The 26539-nt window shown below is 30.8% G+C and overlaps 1 protein-coding gene across 1 annotated transcript in view; it reads left to right on the forward strand.

The window, feature by feature from the left end:
- The first annotated feature begins 666 nt into the window (after positions 1-666).
- Positions 667-26539, forward strand: part of LOC136975243 (uncharacterized) — a 38194-nt gene continuing 12321 nt past the window's right edge. Inside the window, exon 1 of the mRNA XM_067270273.1 lies at positions 667-780. The gene's annotated coding sequence lies outside the window, so the exon portion shown is untranslated. The remainder of the gene's footprint in view (positions 781-26539) is intronic.

Raw genomic sequence — 26539 nt, forward strand, 5'->3', positions numbered from 1 at the left:
TATTTGTGATGTCATTAATATATTAATATACCGCAAAAGACTTTAAAAATAATTTTTTAAATATGTTTTTTACCTCCTCTTTAAACCTCCCTACAACAAAGAAAACGGCCTATAATTAGGGAATGTAATTATTCAATTTTGTAATTATTTATTTATATTTTTATGTTCATTTTTAATAATAATATTTGGTATAATTAAGTAGTAAATTTCGTTATGTATTTTCCATAATGGAGCTAAAATTTTCTCGAGTGAGCTTCTATTTAATTACTTTTTTAGATATTATCTCATTTAAGTACTTGACAGGAAATAATTCATCAAAATCTAACGGGCGTAAGTCAAAAAACTAAACTTTAAAACGCCAAAATCCTCCACGAATACCAAACTTTCCGATAGATGGCAGAATTGTGATCTAAATTGTTTTTTTTTACGTTTTTGGGAAATTGCTAAATATAATTAATAAATATAAATCGAATAAAAATTTTTAAGTAATTTTTTTAAAATATAAAAAGCCATTACGTAAATAAATTGTATATTATTTACTTAGAAATTGGAATTAGAAAGAAATAAAATAAAATAAAATAGAAAAGTAGCAGAAGATAACCCATTCTCTAACGCGTGATGGTTACTATAGCAACTCTCAATCTTACGTGAGTTTGTTGGACTGCGCATGTCTACACTTACCTGCGTTTGGTACGTGATCGTGTTGAGTCGATTGAGGCGATAGTGTCGTCCGTACCGCACCTTGCTGTAGTTAGGCCTAGCAGTGTGGTGACCTTTCAGGTAAGAAACAACTAAAAATGAGTTTCACTTGAAATAATTTCGTTGCCAATCTCTTACAGAGAGTAATTTTCGGCTGTAGCGTGTAATTTAGATAAGTAGCGGTTAATTCTTTTGTTTTTTCAATTTTCTTTTTTTCCTGAAAGTTGTAGAAGTGAAAGTGTAGCAAGAAGAATTACTAAATATGGTAGAAAGTATCTTGTAGAACTATACGTTCAAACGCCTATTGATTTTTTTTGTGGCATTAAAAGTGGCCTGTAGTAGCTAATGGAGAAATTTATGCCTGGAAATTACTGGCAACAGGTTTTAATCAATTTTTGGCATAGTAGCCTGCTTTATCACATATCTGAACGTACTGTATCCAAGTGCTGGATTTCTCACTAGGCACGTGAGGCACTCCCCTAGAAACCTCTGATCTCTGGGACCCAATAGGTAATGCGAGGAACACTCTTGTAGGTTCTTGATCTCTGGAACGCAATAGGCACGCGTCCCTAGAATCCTCTGTTCTCTGGGATCCAATAGGCACGCTTGTAGGTTCTTGATCTTTGGAACCCAATAGGCACGCGCCCAGAGGCCTCTGATCTCGGAGACTCACTAGGCACGCGAGACACATGCCTAGAGGCTCCCGGTCTCCGGGACCCACTAGGCGCGTTCGGCAAATGGATACGGTCCCAAAATTGGAGAGAAAAATAAAACAGTTTTAAATTTACAATTGTATGTTATAATTTATAAATTTATAGCTACATTTATTAGTTTATTGTTGTGAAATTATGTAGAGATGCCCAATCTCCCGTATAAGGTACCATTAATTAACTATACGTACAGGACTATATACGTGAAAATATATTTATAATATCTTCGATTATATCGTTTATAAAAAGAAAAAAAATTACAAAAAATATATCGCTTTAACATGACGTTTCTATTATATTTTTTCACATGCTATAAAAATGCAATTAATTATGTTTCTCTTGGTTAGTTTTAAGAGTTTTACGCTGGTTTAAGTTTGTGCTATTGAGGCTATTGATCTTTTATGTTTAATTTGGTCGGATGAACATAAAGAAAAAAATGTGATAAACAAACTTTATGTCATAAATTTTTGCTTTTTTTCGTTCTGTTTACCGATAATGATTTTAATTTATATTTTCTCATTATTTAAATAATAATTAATAAAAAATATATATATTAAACTGTAGATCGATCGATACACTCTTTCTCCATACTTTTTCCCTCACTTTGCTTGTATTTTTTGAAAATTTCAATGTTTTTCACTGTCTAAAAATAGTAAGTAAACAAAGCTCATTTTCTTGTTAAAAACGTCATCTGAAAAAGCAATTTCCATCATAAAAGCTGTTAAAGTTAAACAAACGTTTGTAAAAATAAACATTTTTATAAATTTCTAATTTTTAAATGTAATTTTTTATTATTTTAATAACATAAAAATTGCATTATTTACAATGTATTTTTTTAAAAAAAAGTTTAATAATAACAAATGTAAAAAAGTTATTTTCTGTTTTAATTTTCTCTGAAGTAAGAATATCACTTTTAATGTTTTATTAATTAATATAAAACGTTTTTTTAAAGTTAATAATAATTATTTTTAAAAATCAATTGAAAATATATTTTAAGAATTATCACAACAATTGTCCCTATGGATACATGTTATTAAGAAAATTAATTCTAATTTAAAAAATATTTAAATTTATTTTAAAAGCAGAGAAAATAAAGTGAAATACTTATTAGTTAATGGAATAAGGTAATAAATTGTAGACGTATACATTTTTACTGTCGTCCGTCTGTCTGTCCTTCCTTAATCTCGAGAACAGAGTTATATAGATGAAATTCGAAAAAAAATATGGAAAGAATTAGGAGAGAAAGTTCAGATTAACTGTATAATAATGTTTGAGTTAAACCGAATATCACGTGATTTCAATTCAAACATTTCCCCCAAGAACAAAGTTACGTAGATGACCGGCTCGACTCAGTTGTTATCAGGAAAAGTATAATGTACCGTACAGGGGCAACACACTACTAATTTGAGATGGAGAGCGTATATTTTAAATTAAAGTAAATTAAAAAAATTTGATTAAAAACATTCACAATAATTTTTGCTCGTTTTATATAGATTATTATTATTAATTTTCATGCATGTGCTTAATAGAAAATGTCATTAAACATTAATTTTTAAAATTTAAAGCAGATTAAGAAACGGCATTATTGTGTTTTAAGAATTAACTTTATAATATCGTCCTTAGTGGAAAAATACATTTGACATTTTCAAAACAGTGAACCTGTTTAAAAATGCAAATTAACTGTTCTTTCGTCGTATATAAATTTATATAACTACAACTACTTTAGTAATATATATATATATTTATGAGATAAAACTTTTAGAAAATCAAAATTACTGCACACTTTTTTGAAGGCACGATATAAATAATTTTTATTTTTATTTTTAAGTTTTATGTGGATGCTAAAAACATTTTTTAATATTTACGGAATAATTTATTTTATTATTTTTAAAAATTAATACGTTGCATATTTTATTAATACTTTGCTAGGTGTTATATAAACAGACGGAAAGTATGGCGATCGGTCAAAATGACTCCCCCCTAAATATTCACATTTTTGGACATGGGGTACCTCGAAAATTTTTGAAATTTTGTAGGGGGTTTGTGTATTAGGGACATTGATTCTATTAAATTTTGGTGGTTAAAAGTCAAAGAGTAGAGAGATATAGAGGGGTCACGTGTCATTAGTTCAGTGGGGTTGGAATTAATGCAGATTTTACTCATTAACATTTACAATTCTTTTTATCTAAAACTCTTCCCTAAACTCAAAATTAAGCTTTCTGTCATTTTATAATAATCAACAATATTAAAAAAATTTAAAATAAAATCTCATAACAGATAGCGCCACACGCGCATTAAATTAGTAGAAAACGAGCAATTATTTATTGTGACATCGTCACAATGCCCGACTGCAATTTTTAATCATATTTTTAAAATTTATTTAATTTAAAATATGTACTCTCCACCTCAAATTAGTAGTAACTTTTTCCTGTAAATCATACTTTTTCTGATGACAACAGAGTAATACCAGAGTAATCGTGGTTCTGGATAAAAAAATTTTAATTAAATTCACGTGACTTCCTGTCGACCAGGAGTTCTTGTACAGTTGATCCGGGCCTTCGGCCCATATTCTTACCATATCTGGGCTCGACTTCTATTTACCTAACTGCATTTTTGAGATTAAGAAAAAACAGTCAGATAGACGCCAGTGGGAATTTACTATTGGGCAGCAGTTTTTTTAAATTACAGCCCAAAAATAATATAAAATTGTCATTTTGATCCACTTTAAATTAAGATGAAACAATTTTTAAATAGAAGCTGTTGTAAGTGTGATTTTAAATTCTTAACACATTTTTTTCGGTAGGGCTGTAAAATTTATAATTTAAAGTCTGATTTTAAAAAATTTTGTAGACAATGCAAACCTCCTTTAAACGTACATATAACAATACTTTTACAATCTCTTACCTGAGGTATAAGGGAACCTCTTGGGATAGCGGACACATTTTGAGAACTGCTTCCATAGTAATCTAATTTAATGCCGTCTAGACCGGAGTTTAATTATATTTACTGATCTGAGATGAGAATGGAAGATATTTGATAGCTTTAAAAGGATATTGAAAATTGGGCATTTGTATTATGCAATATTTTAATATATATATTCTTTTATTATGTTTGAACTGGGCTAAAGGATTCCCTCAAATTAGCAAACTGTGTGAATTTTAATAGAACTTGGCAATGGTTTTCTAATAAAGATTATCGATAGAATATATCGTTTCTATCGATAATCTTTGTAGGGAATTATCCCTATACCAAAAGTAATGGCCGTGGTTCGAATTGATGATATTGGGCTGCAATTTGAAAAGTATTGTAGATCTATAAGTTTCCACTGTCGTCCGTCAGTCTGTCTTTCCTTAATCTTGAGAATGGAGTTAGATAGATGAAAGAGGAGACCAGATATCAAAACTATAGGGCAAGAGGCCCCGATTAACCGTATACATATGCCCGGTATAAATTGGAAATCACGTGATTTTAATTCAAAAATTTTCCTCCGAAAGGTGTTAGATAGATGACTGGCAGGGGCTCTATCGTTAATGAAAACGTATAATATACAGGGGCAAGCCACTACTAATTTGAGGTGGAGACCTTATATTTTAAATTAAATAAATTAAAAATATGGAAAAAATTGCTGCCCAGCATTGTGACGATGTCACAATAAATAATTGCTTGTTCTGTTTATAAAATTATTTTTATGCTTGATTAAAAGCAGAAATTATTGTGACCTTGTCACAATGCCGGGCTGCAATTTCTAATCGTATATTTAGTTTATTTAATTTAAAATATATGCTCTCGATCTATAATTAGTAACGTCTTTCCCCTGTATGGTACATCATACTTTTCCTGATAACAACAGAGTCATGCCGGCCATCTATGTAACTCTTTTGTGGGAATTAAAATCACATTATTTTCAGTTCAGACTAGAAGTTATTGTGTAGTTAATCGAGGTCTTCTACTAAGAAGATTTCCATTTCTTGTCTCGACTTTCATATATCTAACACCGTTCTCGAGATTAAGGAAGGACGGACAAGTAGACGTACTACAGTAGGAATTTATAATTGTATAATTTTCTCAAATTGTAGCCCTATAGAGTTTATTAATTATTATATAGATGCTAGGAAAGTTAGTGTAAAATCCTCTCACTAATCATGCAAAAATGCGAATGGCTAACCTCATTTTATTGCAAATTGGACATTTTGTGTTGAAATATTTTCGTTGTTTTATATTCATTTGGTAGGAGATCTTTAAAATTAATAATTTAATCTCGTAATTTTAAAACTTTTGTAGACGAACCTCCTTTAAGCCCATCAGTGGATAAAACTACTAAACACTGGTCGTGGGTTCGCTCTACACCAAGGAGCCGTCACGTGGAGTTTTCCGAATTTTGTTGACTTGGGCCTTACTTTTACATAAAGGCCAAGTCTGTGGTTTGAATTGGAACTACTCTATGAAATTAATTAATTAAAATCGTTTTCAGAAATAACCGATAAAGTTTAGTAATCATTATAAACGGTAGATTAGTGTTAAATCCCCACACCACTCATACGAGTTTGGTTCATAATTAACCCCTGTAAGCTACTAAAAACCTCTATAAATTTTTGAATTTATTGAGAGTAGGACCACCATAAATCAAAAATTACGTGCGTTTCTATAATACAAGTCGATTATATACTTTTAACTCTGATAAGCACCCCCACTTATTATTTATTCGCAATTTTTCCAATGAAATAAATAAAATTCCTATATTTAGAAAATTAGTTTTCCTGATATCGGTGAGCAATCATTCTACACTAATTCGTTCTCCGTTAGTAGCTTATATTTTAACATTTTTGGAACACTCGGGAGGTATGATTACGTTTCATTTCCTACGTCACGTCGCGTGTACACGGATATAACGTTAAAGCAAATCGATAATTCATAATAAGTGATCACTGCTTTAATTTTTTTTGGCTTAAATTATTAAATTGTTTATTGCGAAATTACTTTTTTTAAGAATTAAATTTCTATTGCGAAAAATCAATGTAACCTGTGTAAAACGGAATCGCGCGGTACCGAATACTATTCCGTTTTGGAGGATTTTCTCCTATTTTTAACATAGGAAATTGCTCCATTTCGACGAGTTTGTCCTATTTAGACAGGTTCTGTTTTTATTAAACATAAGATATTGTTCCATTCTAAAGAATTTCGTGCGTTTAGGCAAGTTTTTCTTTGTTTTAAAACAGAAAAGCGTTCCATTTCGAAGAACTTTTCCTGTTTAGGCAGGTTCCGTTTTAGGCAGGTTTTGCTGTAATTATATATTTAAAATTTAATTAAATTTTTTCGTATATTAATTAATTAAAATTAAAGTAAAAAAATTATTAAATTAAAATGAATTTCTTAATTTTTACCTTCGTTTTCTTAATTTAAAAGGAAGGTAACTTAAAAAATATGTCCAACAAGAAAAAAAAATGTAATGTAGCTTATCAAATTTAAATTTGTAGGCTGTTATTTAAACTTTTATAAGTTCTTTATTAATTTTATTTTATTTTTGTTTTCGGAAACAAATATAAATTTTCGTAATTAAATTATTCCTCTGAAAGAAAGAAAGTAAAAAATATATATATAAAAAGAATGAAAGTCTCAATCTGATATTAAACTAAATGAAATCAGTATTGAATGAGAAAATTCCCAGAAAAACAATTTTTGGTCAATAATAAATTTCCAAGAAACCCTAACACAAATGCATATGATTTAAAACGAAATCGATGGGGAAAACTTCGAAAATAATCTAATATTGGATTTAAATATCAGATTATTTTTCTTCGAATTTTTTACTTTTCTCTTCTAAGAGAGAAATCTGACACTCTTATTCTTTCATAAAAAAATTATTTAAGTTAAAAAATATCGATCTTTCTTTATAGATAATTACTCTCTCTACCTTCGTGGAAATTGCAAATTCGATAAAGTTGATTATTATGAATTCGTTCTGCTCGACGTAAAATCAAGCAAATGATTCGTTATAACGCATAATTCATCACCCCTTTTCTTCGTTGTAACCCAAAATGGAAAATTCACTTCATTTGTATTATCGTTATAACGCTAGCTAACTTTCTACACGACCCTTCGAGTTGGCCCGTTAGTGAAATTAATCTGTAGATTAAAATCGAAATTTTAAAGTGGATAAACTTGTTCAATTTTAAAGTAATTGGCATTAATTTACAGCTTACAGAACACTGCAATCCATATTTGTTGGATAGTAACGGGATTATACAGTTGAATCGCACGAAAATAAGTTATATTGTGATAATAAGATTAACTCGATTGTTAAAATATAATCTGGCGGATAAAGTAAGATTATAACATAAAAAAACTGATTAAACACACGTTACATTTTTTCATATGAATAATTAAATAACTATGCGTGTTAGTACTGACACGTGCAGTATATAACTGGATATCGGAGTAGGGGGATTGGATTGTTGGAAGAAGGCAACGAAACGCTTGAGATCTTTAAAGTGAGGACTTTCTACGGGAAACTGGTCCCTATTTAGGTGTTAGACACGTGAAGAAAACCGGGAAAACTCCACGTGAACAGACCGTTGGTCGTATCAGAAACTGACTCCCAGTTAAATGCACTATGTATAAGACAGAGCATTTAACTGGGAGTCAGTTTCTTATACGACCAACGGCCGTCACGTGGAGTTTTCCCGGTTTTCGTTAGACACGTGGAGAAAACCCGCCGATCGGGTGCGAACCCGTGACTAGTGTACTGTGGTTTTATCCACTCGTCAACTGGTGGGTGAGTGATAGAGGGTTGGAGGGACACGTGTCTGCAGGCGCTAAATGAGAAAGGACGAAAGAATTTGAACAACAACAAAAAGTTAAGTGTTATACTAATATTAATATTAGAAATTAAAAAGTAATAATAATTAAAAAATGACTGTTTTATTCATCTTTATAGTAATTCCAATATGTGCAATTACTATAAAGTTTACGTTACTCCCGTAAATTTCAAATCAACTCTGCACATCTATGAATATTAATCAGCATTTTTTAAAATAAATTATACAAAATTATACATAAATTTTTATAATAGAGATAAAACTTTTCTAGTTTAATTGAAAGAATTCATTACTATAGTCGACATTGATTATAATGCAGTCTGTTTGTTTGTTTAGTTAATGAAGTTAGTAAATGGCTTCGCAGTAATATAAAATATCATTAACCTGCAGATTTTTCATTTAATAACTTAATTTAAATTAAGAACGATGACCCCAGTAATAAAATTTGTTTATTGCTCGGACATCAATTGTTTTGTTTGTATACCATCTAATTTACTGCGCTATTCATTTACTTTATTGCTTATGCAATTCTGAGTTTAGGTTACTTTACTTATTGTAAGCAATTACTTATAATTATTATGTATGTGATACTACCGATTAATTTAATATAATTACAATTAATAGAATTTCATTAAATGATTTCTTGTTTATATTTAAGGTATTGGTTTACGGAAATTCCGAATTACTTTTCAGATTTAATGAGAAGTAATTAGCTCTTAGGAATTAGATTATTTTCTTTTTGTTGGAAATTATTTTAGGCATTTCTGCTTAGACTTTTTCAAATTTACTTACTTACATAACAATAATTACATAAATATGGTAATTTAGTACGTCGAATGCGCCATTTAAGCATGTAACATTTACTCTTTTGGCCATACCATATTTGTTATTGATACTTTCTTCTATATTCTAATGCGTATTTTAAAAAGTAATTTCTTTTTCGGATACAAAATACTATCTTCTGAAGTGGAAACTGGAAAGGTGTGCCAAATATGACAGGCTGTCACGTTCCACACACCTTTTTTCGAATTATTGACTACCACAGAGCTGTAGTCTTCTATATATTTTCCGTCTTACAAGTTAGTATTTTTCAAGAAACGACTGTTTTTCTGGTAAGCGCAATAATGCCAGAAGCAGCTGAGTTGGTGGGGAGGATAAAAATGTCTATTAAACAGTCGAGAAATGTCCAACTTCAACGTTTATTTGTTTAGAACATCTATTTCGAGAGCCCCCCTATAATAGAGGGTAGGCCAATGGCTTTACGGAAAAAGACGTTTGTAAGAGTATTTAAGTAGCGAGTTATAGCCTAAAGCGCATTTAAAACATCAATACTACGTTTCCATCTTAGTGCAAGATAAAGACATGAAAAAGTCGATGCGATCTCACGAGGGGAAAAAAATGGCATTTTGTAAAGCCAAACATTATCGTTTAGATATTGGGCACATTAAAAATAAGAAGTCGAAAGATAATGCGTTAAAATAAGAGGGATGAATGTACCTAAAAAAAGCGAAATGGAAAACTGTAGTTCCTCTGGTTTACCAGAAATCGATTATTTTTTCTGTTTAGACACTAAACAGGTGTTGACACTTCTTAACAATACCCAGGTCTGAAGATCTTCGGCGCTGAACTCGAGGCACTTAAATTAGTAAACATCTACTTTAATGATAAGCAGTGGGTTTTTATATAGAAAAAGGGGTAACCCCCACCAACAGGGGGCCCGACTCATAAGGGCCCCCCAAACCAATCTCATATAAACTCATTACTGTAGTAAGAACATAGAAATATGGAAGAATCTAGATCGCAGAGGGAATTTTTTAGGGCTTCCTAATTCAAATTTGCCTAGGCCTAACTCACCACTGATGGTAATAATTGAAGTTTTTTCGTGATAAAGAAGGAACTAATGTACCAGAAGAGTGTTTGGCACATCGAAAACCGAAAAAAGTGATGGATGAATCGTATCTAATAACTGCGGTTTTGTCAGATAACACGGATAAACGAATCACAGATACATTGTGACAGAAGAGCGCTCGATACAGGGCTATTGTTCTGATAGAAACACGATGAATTTTATCACGTGACGGAAGCATGACGTTCATTAAATAGCTTTATGCAAGATTTCTATTCGTGGAGCGTATAAAGGGAAATTAATTTAAATGCAAGGTGTGGCATGTAAGAAGGTTTTTCATTTGCAGCTGTCACCATTGTACGCTCCAATGATTCCGAATAAAGGCATTGGAAAAACACTTAAAAAGCAATATTTCAACATACGCTTTATGGAGAGATGAGGCGGTAAACAAAATTTTTAAAATTTTTCTTCTATTCTTTGGTAATTTATTTATTATTAAAGCGTTTTGTTATAAATGTGTAGCAGTTTAACATATAAAAATTAGATTAAAATACATTTTCCAACACGAAATAGTTACTTATTCTTGGGGGAAAGCACAACAATCGATCGAAAATGCCCCCCAGAATTTACGTTAAAGACTCCCAGACTTTTAAACGTCGAGAAATGCAAAAAATTTGGGGTTTTTTTTCTATGTGTATGGATGTTAGTGTGCGTGAGGGGATGAATTTGTTTACCCATTTTTTAATAACTCCTGTGCCTTTCGGTCCACCAGTGGCCAAGTGGATAAAATCAGTAAACACTAGTCGTGGGTTTGCGCCTGGACAACGTGCATTTTTCAGAGTTTTCTTTACTTTAGTAACACCTAAATAGGGGCCAGTTTCCCATAAAAGGCCTCCCGAGAGGCATTCCCCTCGGCGGATCGCCCACGTATCTCTTTGTCGTATACGAATAAAACCAAACCGAACATGTGCCTTCCGAAAATGTCTGAAATTTTGCAAGGAAATTTGTGTATTAGAGGGAAATGTTTCTAGAAGTTTCCAGGAAATTCGGCCCCACCCCCTTAATATCTCTCCAACAAATCCGAAGACTTAAATTAGCGATTGTTAGGGACGAAAACAAATAAAGAATGGCGAGAAAGTCCAGAACAGCGTTGCTATCTTTTTAATTTATGTAATAATTCAAATTTAAAATTATCTAATAAGAATTATTTAAAATATAATTTAACGTGACAAATTTAATTTTCAAAATAACCTTTTACTATATTTAAATATTCCATTGCTAATAGACACAATTTGCTTAATTTGAATAAATTTAATTAATCAAACTTTAAGAACAATGATTTAATAATCTGCTCTTTAAATGGTACCCGTTAATTGAGATGATAATTAGATATCACTCGAAGCGAATATAGCTATTTAGGGCCTATTATTATTATTATTATTATTATTTCCATATTTTAAGTAGAACAAAGGCTTCATAGGATCCGTAGGCTGTCGCGTACGTAAGCTTACATTCTTGATAAATATTTGAAATTCTTAGAGTTAACAGGGGAGAAAAAAGCGCTGCAAGTTTATTTGTAATTTTAATGTAACAAAACAGAACATAATAGCTTTATTTGGCGGAATTCTGTTTTATGTTTCCTGGCCTCATAGGAACGCATTTAAACAGAAAATCGAATCCACCCAAACGTTCAACGAAAGCATGACTATTAGCCATAAATGGAGCAATAAAAAAATAATTAAACTATGTACTGATGTATATATATCCACTGTATCAAGTACAATAATATATATATTATTCAGCAGTTATCTAGTCCATTCACTGTAATTGGTACGGCCATAGAATGAGAATGACAATTCGTAAACTCTCGTTCAAGTGGAAGTTAGAAACTACTACACTGCAGAATATGTATATATATATTAGTACACTCGCCTCAGGACCCGAAGAATCTAAAAATAGTCCCCTCCAGCAGTACAGTGACGCCTTACTCTCCCTCAACATCGTCAGTGTTGCCACTAAAAGTCTGATATTTCATTTAAAGGAACAAAATAATAAACAGAATTGAGAAAATAGATAAAAATGAGGGCAATAAGTCGTAGCTCTCACAAAAATTATATTTATTATGCTAATGGGTTTCACTAATTATATATAACTCTTTGCTTTATTGGTTTTAAAATCGCAAAATGTCACTTGGATATAATTAGAGTAATTATTATTAAATAAGAGGTTGTCATATCGACTCAAGTTCTGGTTTTATTCAAAATTTCGGACCCTATTGAATTACCTATTATCTGTAAAATTCCCAAGAGTTCCAAATACGTACGAGCTATAAATATAATTAGAAAATGATGAGAAAGTACATTTAGTTTATCAAATTTATCATCATTTAGTACAGGACATCATCATTCTTTACGAATTCTTAGCCAGGACAATTTATTAGTCCTATATTTATGTTAATATTTAGCATAATTTAACACAATTAATATTTATAAACTGGCATCTCATTTGTATTCAATATTAAATGTTTAATTTTAAGATTTTAATGAATTTCCCTATACATCGCTGGAAAACATTTGGAGTCAAACAGAATTAAATTAAGGATGGAAGAAGTATAGTAAACAGTAAAAAGAGGAGTGGCTGGTAAGTAGCTTTATGAGACCCAGGAAAATTTGAATTAGGGGGCCCCACGTATAGTGTTAACTCCAGACATTCCTTATAAAAAATTTGTGGGCCTCTGCACATAATTGTCCTTTTTGTCCATAGGATAACGTGCCACTGGGGGTAATGCATATTTTCTGAATTGATTGATCACAGCAGAAAACAAGTAAAAGATGAAGTAAGTTTCAAGCTCCCCTACCATATTTATTCCAAACGAGTGACTTAATATACGAGACAACCCCAGGAGAAGCATTACTCGTGTTTGATCATTGATAAAATACCATATAAATAATATCTGAGGGAGAAAATGATATCAGCAGGGATCTATCAATCACATCACCTTTAATGTGAAATTCGACGATAAATAATCATTTAATAGTGAGGCAGAAATTCCAGATTTCAAAACTACGTAAACAACTCGAATGATGCTTTCTTCTAGACGTAAGAATCTATCAGTTGATATATATATATATATATATATATATATATATATATATATCATCAGCTAAAATGGGAAATCGATACAAATTACACGCAACACTCGAGAAGTGGCAATTAAATTACATCTGTATTACGTACGGTCTTAAAAAGGGGGGGGGCTTAAAATACAAGCTGAATTGATTTTAAGGACCGACAAGTTAATTTGTGTATGAAAGAAAAATTAATTTTTTAATAGAGTAAAATTAATGGATGATCCCTCATCCATAAATTTATGGATGAGGGATCATCCATTCATTTTATTCTATTAAAATCGTTCTGTTATTCTAGCATCTCCTTTGTAAGGCATCGTAACGATTACCTGCGTTACGTAATTTACGGGCATTCCCTAATTATAATTTCCTTCTGCATGAAAAAATCATCTCCACGACTCCAGCATTATTTGTGGGATTAAACGTAAATCTCGTTGGTGATGACTTGACAACGATTAGGATCCCATCGTTCAAGTAATTCACTTTTACCAGTTTGAATTATTGAACTGTAACACGACTAGTTATTTACAGGTTATCAATATATAATTCAAGAAAGAACAATAAAGAAGACAGGAATAATAAATTATAAAGATTTCTCTTCTAATTAATTCTTTCTTCTGTATTTTTTCTGATTATTTATAGATTTCCGAAGCAGTGAATAGTATTATTTACGAGTAGAGAGTCGCAACAACAGGAAGAAAATTACAAAAAAAAAACAAAAATCAAATGCGAGTTGCGTAACTTTCCCGGTAAAAATTTAAAATTGTATGTGGCGCCAATGTTATGTTACTAATTATTATAAATTAGCAAGAAGGATTGATTTTGAAGGTAGTTTTTATACATGAAATTGTAAAATCATCGTTACGTCTGATCCCACTCTAGAAAAACACATGACCCTTCTATATCTTCCCACCCAACAAAATTTAACAACACGAATGGCCCTAATACACAAACGTCCTTGCAAAATTTCAGAAATTTTCGACAAAAGAAACAGGTTCAAATCGGTTGAAAACGAATCAAGTTCCCCCAAACACACACTAAAATACATACATACAGAAAAACCCCTTAACTAGTTTTGCATTTCTGGACGTTACGAGGTCCTCCGACTCCAAAAATGTAAAAGTTTTTGGGGAAGGGGTCATTTTTTTTACCTGTCGCCATGTTTTCTCTCTGTTATATATACAACCAGTAAAGTAATGAGCACACAGGTAAAAATATCCAACTCTTCTATATTTTATACTTTCCTTTATTGAAAACTACAGCATTGTCACGCTTCCGATGACATTTTTACATCATTACAATTGATTACTATAATAGATAATATAAACGATCACGTGTTAAGCTAATTTAAATATAAATACCGTAAAATACAACAGACAACAATACAAGCAGATAAATTTCCAGTGTTCTAGTCAACGAAGTGATGAATATTTAAACAATTCATTTGAAAAAACGTGTGTGCAATCGAAGACTAGATAATGGCCAAAATCTGTTACTATGGCAACAAAATGGTTTATAGTCAGTGGCCAAGATTCAAATAAACACACCCGAAATGAGTAAATAAACAATTAAAACCCAGATAATGGCAATTAATATTTTTAATTAATTGAGTATAAGAAAGTGCGGAAAATATTTTTGTAGGGGATAATTTAATATATTTTATTTAAATCTGTCCCCACGTTTATTTTTAGTAGGAGGCGTGTCTACACACGGTGTGCGTGACGTCACAACCGGAGAACGAGCGCTTACAGTAGTTATACGTCATCGATCATGTCAGCACGTGCCGTTTTTGAATTAAAAAAAATTCCACGTGAATTTTAATTGTTTACTTTGTCTTTTTAAATAATATATAACGTTAAGATAAATTTATATTCTTTTAAATAATTTAAAGACGTGTTAAATATATAATTTCGTTCATGTAATAGTTCGAGTGAATCAGTTAAAATTGTACGTGTGTATAAATTGAATAACGTCGTAATTTTTGAATATTATACACCCGATACAGATTATTTTATTGTGATAAATGCTTATTTATATGTTTTCTAAGTATGAATTGATTACTGATAAAGATCTTAACCCATATGCAATGGGCACGGGCGTTGGCAGAAAATTTTCCATGAGCGAGGGCACAAATAATTACATCAATACGTTTAACCCCCATCTTTTGGGGTTTTTTCACAGGTAGATTATCAAATACAGTATTGCATCAAAGCCCCCATGGTCGAGTGTGTAAAGATACGTATCTCAATCACCAGGATTACAAATTATTGAATTTTTTAATCCATCCCAGGGGAGGGAAAGTGCTCCGTTACCCCCCTCTGCAGTGGGGTACTCTAGACCAAGAGATTCTAGAACCGATTACGTTGGTTCTATAATACCCCACTGTATTTCATTCGGTATATTGTTGTAAACAAAATAAATCTTTTTATAAATAAATTTAGTGTATTTTAAGAGAATATTTCCCGAATAATATATATAACTTCCGCTTTTATTCGTAAAGTAAGTATCGATATATTTTATGTTTTCTATACTTTTATCCATTAGTTTCCTCAGAAATTAACAGAAATATATTGTACTTAGTTCCTGTCATCAAAGCTTTATTAAACTAATAACAGGCACTTCAAAGGATAAAAATAATCGTTAAAGCAGACTTCTCCGGGATATTAAACCTTTAATCCCAACAGAAAGTTCTATAAATTCCGTTTTCAGCATTAGATATCATTTTATATATATGCGGTAGTGAAGGTATTTTCGTATTCCAGATACACATTAATGAGAATTGGTTTTGACGTTGGATTTACAAATCAATATTAATTTATTCCTTTTAATGATTGTCGTGGTGTAAGCAATAACAAGTTCGGGCGAATGTTTTCAACGTTTTACCTTTATTTTTGCCAATTATTAGGCTGAAACTCACGATAATTAAAGGTTTATGTAAAAGAAGTATGGTATATTTGCAGCTTTTCCTACGCGGTTCTTTCTTAAATAAATGCGAAGGAAATTCTAAATTTCAGTGTGTGAAAATTCTGAATATAAAATATCACTTTAAAAAATAATTAAATGATATTTCTCTTCTTCAAATAAATAAAAAGGCTGGCAACATATTGTTGGCTTTCCCGACATTCCTTGTTTTTATCCCTAATAATTACTACCATTACCTTTATAAGTCTTCACATTGGTTCTAAAGATATTAAGAGGGTGGAGTTATAACTACCGAACCAATGATTCGACTTTTATGAAAATTTCTGGACATCTAAACATTTTTTCTTAATAGTCAAATCTCCCAGCAAAATTATAGAAATTTTTGACAAAATCGTAGGAGTTATTAAGCTTCAAATTGATGAATAAAATTTTACTCCACCACACATTAATATCCATACATACAGAAAAAACCCCAGCTTTTTTTATTTCCTAATTTTATACCCCAATTTTTAATTATTACCCTACTTCCAGAATCCAAAAATGTAAACATTTTGGGAAGTGGATCATTTTCTGACCGATTGCCATACTTTACCTCTGTTATTTAACAGCCAGAAAGTAATAAACGTGAATACAGTGATATAAAATTAAAGAATTTAAAATTTGATTATGTATACTGTATATATATAGTTTTCAACCTTAGTATCGCTACTATTACCTTTACAAGTGTTTAGATTGCTTCCGGAGATATTAAAGGGGTTGTACCATATCTCCCGAACTAATAGTCCGATTCTCGTGAAAACTTCGAAAACATTTTCCCTTAAGGGCACAAATTTCACTGCAAAATTTCAGAAATTTTTAACAAAATTCACGGGAATTATTACGTTTCAAATTGGGTGTCCCACACACTAACATCCATACATACAGAAAAAACCCCAATTTATTTGGAAATTCTCGACGTTTCAATTTCTCCCGAGCCCTAAAATATAAAAATTTTTGGTTGTGATTTTTTGACCGATCGCCATACCATCTCTCTATTATACATAATACCCGGGAAAGTAAAAAGTAATTAGTAGTTTCCAAACGATTATAAAACTAGTGGACAGGGAATTTCCCCACGAAAATTTCTATTTTTCATATCAGTATTATTGAAATCGAAAATATTTCGAATCATTTTTCATCTCGGTGGAGACAGAAAGTATTAATAAAATATCTTCCAACCTAATATATTATTTCCAATATAAGTAAAGATAGTATATACGCGTGATACCATACGGCATCTTCTATGGAATGTGTAGTAAGAAGTGTCCTATCCTCTTCTGTTACAACTGGCTGATATGGGATTTATCATTTGATAGATAGAAATCGTTCATAAAATATATCTACAACTGTACCTTTCAGCACAGAAGAAGAAGAAAGAAAAAAAGGAATTGAACGTTATAACAGATTAACCAGGGAAGTACAACAGTAAGTATAACGTTAAAGATTATTAAATAAATATATTCTGACTCGGAAATTGAGTTTAATGTAAAACGAGCTTATGAAATAGGTGAAAGCGAGCTGAAAAATTGGCATGTAAGGGATTTAAACTGATCCATTTTACCAGAGAAAGTGGAGGAATTGACGTATATAGGATGTAGCAGATGAGTTTTTCGAAAGACAATAAAACAAATTCTTCTTATTCTTCAATATTGTTTTATATAAAGAATTTTTTCTTCTTTATGGCCACATTCAATTTAGAAATTTGCAAAGGATAGAAAGCAAATTTGAACTTCCATTTTTAAATGCCATCTGATGTCGACAGAATGTATAAATATTGATTATCAATGTTAGACATGCAGGTTTTTTTTAATCGTAAATTTTTTCTTGATGTTTTTATCATTTAGAAACAGCTGGACGTATCTGAGAATATTGCAGATGTTTGATAATGAAGTAGGATCTACTCGTGTTTTTAATCTTTTCGATATCTTTTTCTTGATTGTTTTCAATAAAAAGTAAATCCGTTTTATAAAAACGGAAAGCGAGAAGTCATTCTAAAATATAACAACTATTGTTTTTATTATTGTGAGTATAATGAATTAGAATGACAAGTTGATTGCTGTTTGCCTATTCGAATAAAATAAACAAGTGTAAACAGTGGTGTAACTAAGAGTTTCCTCTGGGGTGCTCTGGAGGGATGACGTAAAAAATACAATGAGAGTAAAGAGAAATTAAGCGTACCGTTTATTTATAAGCAATTTATTTTTGTTTACATTTTCTTCTGGGATCCAACTCTCATATAAAACCCCTAAGTACAGTACATCATAGAGTGAAAGTAAGATTAAAAAATCCAGCAACGAGTTGCATAAGTTTCCCGGCAACATTTGGTGGCACCATTATATTTTATTTTAAAAAACTTATATTTTTATTATTAATATAAATTAATATAAGCTGTAAAATAAAGTTTGTTGAACCTATTCACGTAATGTTATTTGAATGATTTGAATTAATATTATGCCCTTAAGGGAAAATGTTTTCGAAGTTTTCACGAGAATCGGACTATTAGTTCGGGAGATATGGTACAACCCCTTTAATATCTCCGGAAGCAATCTAAACACTTGTAAAGGTAATAGTAGCGATACTAAGGTTGAAAACTATATATATACAGTATACATAATCAAATTTTAAATTCTTTAATTTTATATCACTGTATTCACGTTTATTACTCACAAGCAAAAAGCTTTATCCTCACAAGCAAAAAGCTTACTTGTGAGGATATAGATAGATTTTATAAACGTTTTAAATGCTAATAACGAGTAAAATCGTCATTAAGTCCGACCCTACTGTAGATATGACACACGATTCCCTTTATCTCCCCACTCCGTCGACCTTTAACTACCAAAATTTAATAGCATCAATCACCTAATAAACAAACGTCCCTGCTAAATTTCAGAAATTTTCGACAAAAAATACAGGCGTTATTAAGCTTCAAAAAGCGTGAACAAAATCGTGCCCCAACACACTAATGTCCATACATACAGAAAAAAATCCCAAATTTTTTTATATTTCTCGACGTTTCAAGGACCCACGAGTACAAAAAATGTAAAAAGTCCGGAGGGGGTCATTTTTTGACCGATCGCCAAACTTTCTCACCTGTTATATATAAAATAATACAGTAATTTACAGTAATAAAAGAGGTTAATCATTGGATTTTACGTTATAAATTCATTTTATCGCGGTAGTAATTAATATAAAAGAAGCACTAAATCAAGAATGGCAAATATTTATTCACAAAGTTTTTAATCTCTTGAAAACTAAGCTGTAAAATAAAGTTTGTTGAACCTATTCACGTAATGTTATTTGAATGAATTATTGACAGTGCATAATATAACAGTGTCACGTAAACACAGTAACCGGTTGTAACAAATTTAAATAATAATATTATTATTATAACATAATAAATTTTGATTTTCATGACGATTAGACCAATAAGAGAGTGTCTATAAATAGTAAAAGTAGATTCGTCCGTAATTATTTTATTTCTATTGGCAGAAATAATATTACAGATAAAGGGGGAAAAAGGCAGTAATAAAATAAAGATAAATTTATCAATCATGTGATATCATAACACTTGATTGTGAAGAGAATTAAAGAATAAACGATGGTTACTGAATTACTAGGAAATTTCTTTGAGGAAATTACGATTTAAACAATATAAAAGAAGAAATTTAATAAAAGAAATGAAGAAAAAGTAAGATAAATAATTTACTTTTATTTCGTTTCTTTTTATGACTTGTATTAAGTCAATACTAATATTGATTTATGAGTCATGAAATCAAAATTTCGAAAATTGTTGATGTAAAATAATTCGATTTCAAACGTGTAACGAGAAATTATTTAATGCCAGACTACAAATTTTAATCATATTTTTAATTTATCTAATTTAAATTATATGCTTTCCACTTCAAATGTGTAGTGTCGTGCCCCTGTAAATCATACTTTTCCTGCTAGCGATAGAGTCGTGCCAGTCAGTCATCATATTTAACTCCTTTTGAGGGAAAATATTTCAATTGAAATAACGCGACTACTTGTGCAAACCGGAAGTTCATGTACAGTTAAGCCAAGCCTCATGCCCCTAGTCTTTCCATATCTAGCCTCGAGTTTCACCTGTCTAACTCAGTTCTAGAGATTAAGGAAGGACAGCCAGACAGACGCCAGTGGGAATTTATATTGAAGCCCAATTATAGAAATTCGAGTGACTGTTTAGGAGTATTATACTTTCGGCTTATATAAATTGTGCTCAATTTTTAATATTGGCCTATGAATAGAATATATCTAGGCCTACACGAATTGCTATTGTAATGGATATTTCCGTTGTTATGAAGAATATTTTTATGATAAAAGACCGGAAGTCGATCGTATTCAATGCATTCATTGGCTAAGCCAAGCGTGTAAGGCTGAATCTGATAAAGTAATAAATCTGTGTATTCGTATAAATCATGACCGAATTGCTTGTAATGCGTTATTTTATGTTGTTTTTTAAGAATATTTTTCAGTTGTTTACCATTAAACATTTTTAAACAGTTCCCTCCCCTAGTTGCCATGTTTACATGATTTCGTGATTAAATAGCGGAGTGTGAAGTATTATACTTTTTAAAATCAATTATTTTTTCTGACACCGTCTACAATTTTTAATCATATTTTTAATGTATTTAATTTAAAATATATGCTCTCCACCTCAAATTAGTAATGGCTTGTCCCTGTACATCATACTTTCCCTTTAACGATAGAGTCGTGGCGGTCTTCTATGTAACACTTTTCAGGGGAAGTTTTGAATTGAAATCACATAATTTCCGGTTTACATCGGAAATTAGTATATAGTTAATCGGGGCCTCATGCCCCTAAGGTTTCCAGATCCGGTCTTGTTGTTCGTCTATGTAACTCCTTTCTCAAGATTAAGGAAAGACGAACGGACGGATGACAGTGTGAATTTACAGATCTATAGTTTTTTTCAAATTGCAGCCCAATTATTTTACTTACATATAACATTATTACTTTAAACTATAGAGATATACAATTTTAATTTTATTTTTCCAGCTGTTATAACATAACACGAGAAAGTATTATAATCGTGTTGGATTTGACCCTGTTTTTTTGCAATTCTGGACATTTTGAAAGTTCTTAAATTCAAAAAAGTTGAAAAAGGAAAGGAAATTCCCTGTATGTGTATATGTGTATTTATGTGTGGATGTGTTGGCATCGTTTACTATGTCAGGATAGGATATCAACTGAGAAACGAAATTTGGCAGGGTAATCTTTATATAAGTTGACATCGATACTTAAATTTTGGAGCACAAAACTCGGAGGATAGGAAGATAGAGAAAAATAAAAATTTTCTCTAGTTTATCGACATTTACAATATTTTTAAAAACTCATCCATACCCTCAAAAGTAAATCTTTTTGCCTTTTTTACAATTAATAATATAAAAGTTATTTTATCGTAATTCGAAACTACTCCCTTTAAGTTTCTGTTATTGCTTAAACTTTTTATTGTAGCATAGTTGAATATTTATAGGGCTTTAATGTTCCATTCAGGCTCTGAGAAAATCGAGCAAGAGCCCTTGCCAACTTTATTTTTATTTATTTATTTATGAAAGTCATAAATAAAATAATAATTGAAAGGGGCATTAAGAATAATAGTGATAACAATAATATTTGATGATAATATTAACTTTTAACCTTTTCTGGCTGTAAATATACAACACTTGCGTACAATGACAAATATTGACGTAAAGGAAAGCAACATGTATCTTAAGATTTGTCCTTCAATGAAAATAAAATGAAAACTTAATCTATAGAAAAAAAAGAAGAAAGGAAAAATAAATGTGATTGAATCAGTTGGAAAGGGATTTCCAGTTGATTTTCACTTTGATTACTTCCAGAAAAAGTTTTTGATTAAACAACAACAAAGTATAGAATATATTACAGGGATTTTTTCCTTTTTTTACTCAAACATTTAATTGGTTTCTTCCCTTTTCTATTATTTTCCCGTTTAAATCGATGTTAAAAAATTTAATAAGATTTCATCCCGTTTTAAAAATAGCCCATACGAATCTCTTTTAATTGTTTAAATGCGTTGGTATTTCATTTTAAAGTAGTCAAGACGTGTTTGGATGTAATGGATAGGCACAGAGAATTTTTCTAAAACTAATTTTCCTAGTAGCAGAAACGTAATTACCAGTTACCACAAACGACAGATGTAAGTGATCGATGTAGGCTAATTTTATCCACATTGATAGAACTATAATTGTATTTAGACCATTAATAAATATGCAATAAATGAGGGTTATTTTTTCGGTGAATCTAACCGCGTGCCTCTCGTATGACCTGCAGAAAATATTCCTTCACCCACATCTGACACCAAGAACATGGGTCAAGTTAGATGTTGGCCTACTTCTGTGTTTAATAACTTATATTACAAATAATTTTTCCTTTTGACGTCATTAAAACTAATACTATTAACGGGAGCGAGTGTTATGTAGGCCAAGGTTTTCGTAATATAAATATAGGATATTGAGATTTTTGCAATGTGCCACTTGCTTCGAACCAATTTGCAGATTAAACTTAGTAGTAATTTCACTTAATGGCTGCTGTTTGTATTCATGGAGGAATCAGTTTTTTGTCTTCTTATTTTTACTTTATCGCTGTTATATATAACAGAAGTAAGTGTGGCGATCGGACAAAAAATAACCCCCACAGATGTTTACATTTTTTGGATTCAGGGACCTTCAAACATCGAGAAATTCAAGAAAAGTTGGGGATTTTCTTCTACATGTATGGACGTTAATGTTTGTGTATATGGGGGCACAGTTTTGTTCACCCACTTTGGAGATAAACAACGCCTATGCCTTTTGTCAAAAATTTCCGAAATTTTGCAGCGAGGTTTGTTTATTATGGGCATTGATGCTATTAAATTTTGGCGTGTTAGGGGATGTGGAGATAGAGAAGGGGTTATGTGTCATATCTCGAGTAAGATCGGACTTAAGATTTTATTCGTTTTTAGCATTTACATTTTTTTTTTTTTTTCCTCTTCCCTTGCCCCGAAAATTAAACTCTTCGCTATTTTATAATAATTAATAATACCAAAATGATGTTTTAATAAATCTTCGTAACAAATGGCGCCACACAAATCTAACTTTATTGCCCAGAAAGTCAACTCGCTGCTGTATTTTTAAATCTATTCCTCCTGCCCTCTAAGATGCAATTATGAATGCAATAATAGAAAAATTAATAATCGATAGCGTGACTAAAATATAAACTTTGATTTTTTTGTCTTTAAAATATAAAAAAAATTGAGTTGAAAGACATTTTTTTAATATAAAAAAAGTAAATTATAAAATGTAACCTCGTTAAATATTTTATCCATTATGTATATTTTATAAAAATTGTTAATCTACTTTACCTTCCAGTAAAACTTATTGATATACATTTATATATTTTTTAATGCCAAATAAGAAATTTTCTTGTAACAAATATTAAATAATACATTAGTTGCTTTATTATATTTACAAAAAAAAAATTTAAATTAAATTAACTTACTTTACAGATATTAAATAATGTTTTAAAAACTTATAAACAATGAAAAATATAAAATTGCCTCTCCATCTTGTAACCATCTTGACTGTAATAAAATAATTTGCCATATTAAATTTACATGTTGCTTTTAATATATATTCACTTAACCTGAAAAAAATTATATTGATAGTAATTTAAGAAAGTTTCACCTTGATTATAAACAAATAAATTTCCTGAATGAAATTCATTATATAAATTTGTATGCCATATTTATAAATAATTAACAAGAGGTATTCAAAGTATTATCGTTGAGCTTGGTTTCCACCTTACCAGAAAATATTCTAGAAACATGAAACAGAAACGTGATGTCACTTCTCGTCCAGAAATGTCGGATTGAACGGTTCCAGAACGGAGAAGATGGCTGAAAACGTTTCTATTTTTCTGTTACGCTTTATACATTCCTTTTTTTATAATACAGAAACAAAAAAGTGAGATTTTGATGACGTAATTTTTCTAATTTCTGGCAACACTTCGATAGTTAGAAGTTCTCAAATTAAACAGCGGATGGAGAGGATAAAGAATTCGTTTACGACTGATTTTACTTTACCGGTTGTTATATATAACAGAGGGAAACTATGGCGATCAGTCAAAAAAATTACACTCCCCAAGATTTCTACATTTTTAGACTCGGGGAACTTGAAACGTCGAGAAATGCAAAAATCTTATTTGGTGGTTTTTCTGTACGTATGGATGTTAGTGTGTGGGGGGTGCGATTTTGTTCACCCTTTTTGAAGCTTAGTAACTCTTATGCCTTTTGCCGAAAATTCCTGAAATTTTGCAGAAGTTTCTGTATCAGGGTCATTAGTGATGTTAAATTTTGGTTGTTAAAGGTCGAAGAGGTAAGGAGATAGAGGTCACCTGTCACATCTCGAGTAAGGTCGGACTTAATGATGATTTTACTTGTTATTAGCAGTTACAATTTTTGTAAAACTCACCTCTCTTCTGAAAATTAAGTTTTTTGTCATTTTACAATAATTAATAACATAAAAAGTTCTTAAAATAAAATCTCATAATAGATGGCGCCACACACAATTATAACAGTTTTGCTGAGAAAGTTACGCAACTCTTTGCTGGATTTTTTGACTTTGACATCATAAATGTAAAACTTGATATAAATAAGATGAGCAACATTATCATCCATTTCTCTTATTTCTGTTATTGGCCGTACAGAAATTCTGTGTTCATTTTGTGTGTGTGTGTGTAGTGGACACAGAACGACACAGAATAAGAACGGAAACAAAATTTTAAATATTAGCGTTTTTATTTTTATTAAATGCAGTTAAATTACATTTCTAATTATCATCAAGTATTCCCCAGCGTACGCCATTAAACAATGGGAATTATTGTTAAATCAGGGTATTCTTTACCATTCTAAAAGGTCTGCATGCAACGAAAATTTAATGGCACTTCCCGTTATTTTATATTATTTAATAAATTTTTTAAAACTTTATTCACTCGTAATTATCTTCGTGAAATTAATTAATTTCTGAAAATGCCATTTTTAAAAGTGGAGTGCCTCTAAAATTGAAGCAATGCGATTATATCATACCCCAAACATATTGATCAACAATCTTTTTAAATTAATTGTTTTTTTAATCAAAAGTAGATGATTATGAGTATAAGAAATTCGAGATTTCGGTAAAATTGTATAGTAAAACCTGTATAAACCGGATTCGCACGATGGCAGGTTTTCGCTTCGGACAGGTGTTTCTATAAGCATAATGAAAATCGCTCCATATGAAAGAATTTTTTTCCGTTTAGACAGATTTCCATTTTATTCAGGTTCCGTTCTGTAAAGGTTTTACTGTACAGGGATATCTGTGTAAACCGAACTCTTATAACACCGAATATTTTTTCCAGTTTGGCAGGTTCAGTTTTGAACAGAGTTTTAATACAAAAAATCGCTGCCTTCCTAAGAATTTTTCCCGTTTAGGCAGGTTTCCGTTTTAAACAAGTTTAACTGTAATAATTCGCTACAAAAATAGATTATAGATTGCTATGTTTTCGTTAAAAATATAAGTCTTATGTTTAAAAATTAAATAAAAGTTTAGAATTTCGTTTATAATAAACGAAGTTTAAATACTTTATTAATTATTTAAAATATTCAAACGGTCGTAATAAGCAGATTCTGGCTACAACGGACTTTCTAATCTGTATACATGCTATAATATAATATAATTTCGATTTTATATCGACGAGAAGGAACTAAAATTATTATAGAATTAACATAAATTCAGTAAAATCTGTCCAAAACGGAAACCTGTCTAAACGGGAAAAAGAAGGCATTGATTATCTGTGTTAGAAAAGAACCTATACGAAACGGAAACCTGCCAAACCGGCAAAGTACGAGTTCAGTTTAAACAGGTTTTACTGATTTATAAATCTTCTCGGTAATAAATATTTTATAGGGGTGCAGCCCACAGTTTTTCAGTTATATAAAAAAAATGGCGGGTACAATATACTTGTTGACTTACACAATAGAGTTCCTATTCAATTTCATTAAAGTTTTTTCGGAATCGTTCAAAAATCCTTAACTAAACAAGAGATTTTCGAGAATTACTTTCTCTGGAATACTTCACAAACTCGTCATTCGTTTCTTGTCAAGGGCTCTGAATTGTAACAGTCAGAATTCAGATACAAAGAGAGAGAATACTTTCTTTCTTTTTTTTTTTCTTCAACTTGACATTGAGAGTGAAGAGCACTTCACAGAATAGTAAGCAACTGTTGTCAAAATTTTCGAATTGCTACTGGCAGTCGAATTCAGACAGGGGGAGAGAGAAAAGTTCTTTCGCTTAAACACTGCAGGCT

The sequence above is a fragment of the Centruroides vittatus genome, unplaced genomic scaffold (assembly GCF_030686945.1).
Source record: "Centruroides vittatus isolate TY-2023 unplaced genomic scaffold, ASM3068694v2 contig_367, whole genome shotgun sequence".
Classification (NCBI taxonomy): Eukaryota; Metazoa; Arthropoda; class Arachnida; order Scorpiones; family Buthidae; genus Centruroides; species Centruroides vittatus.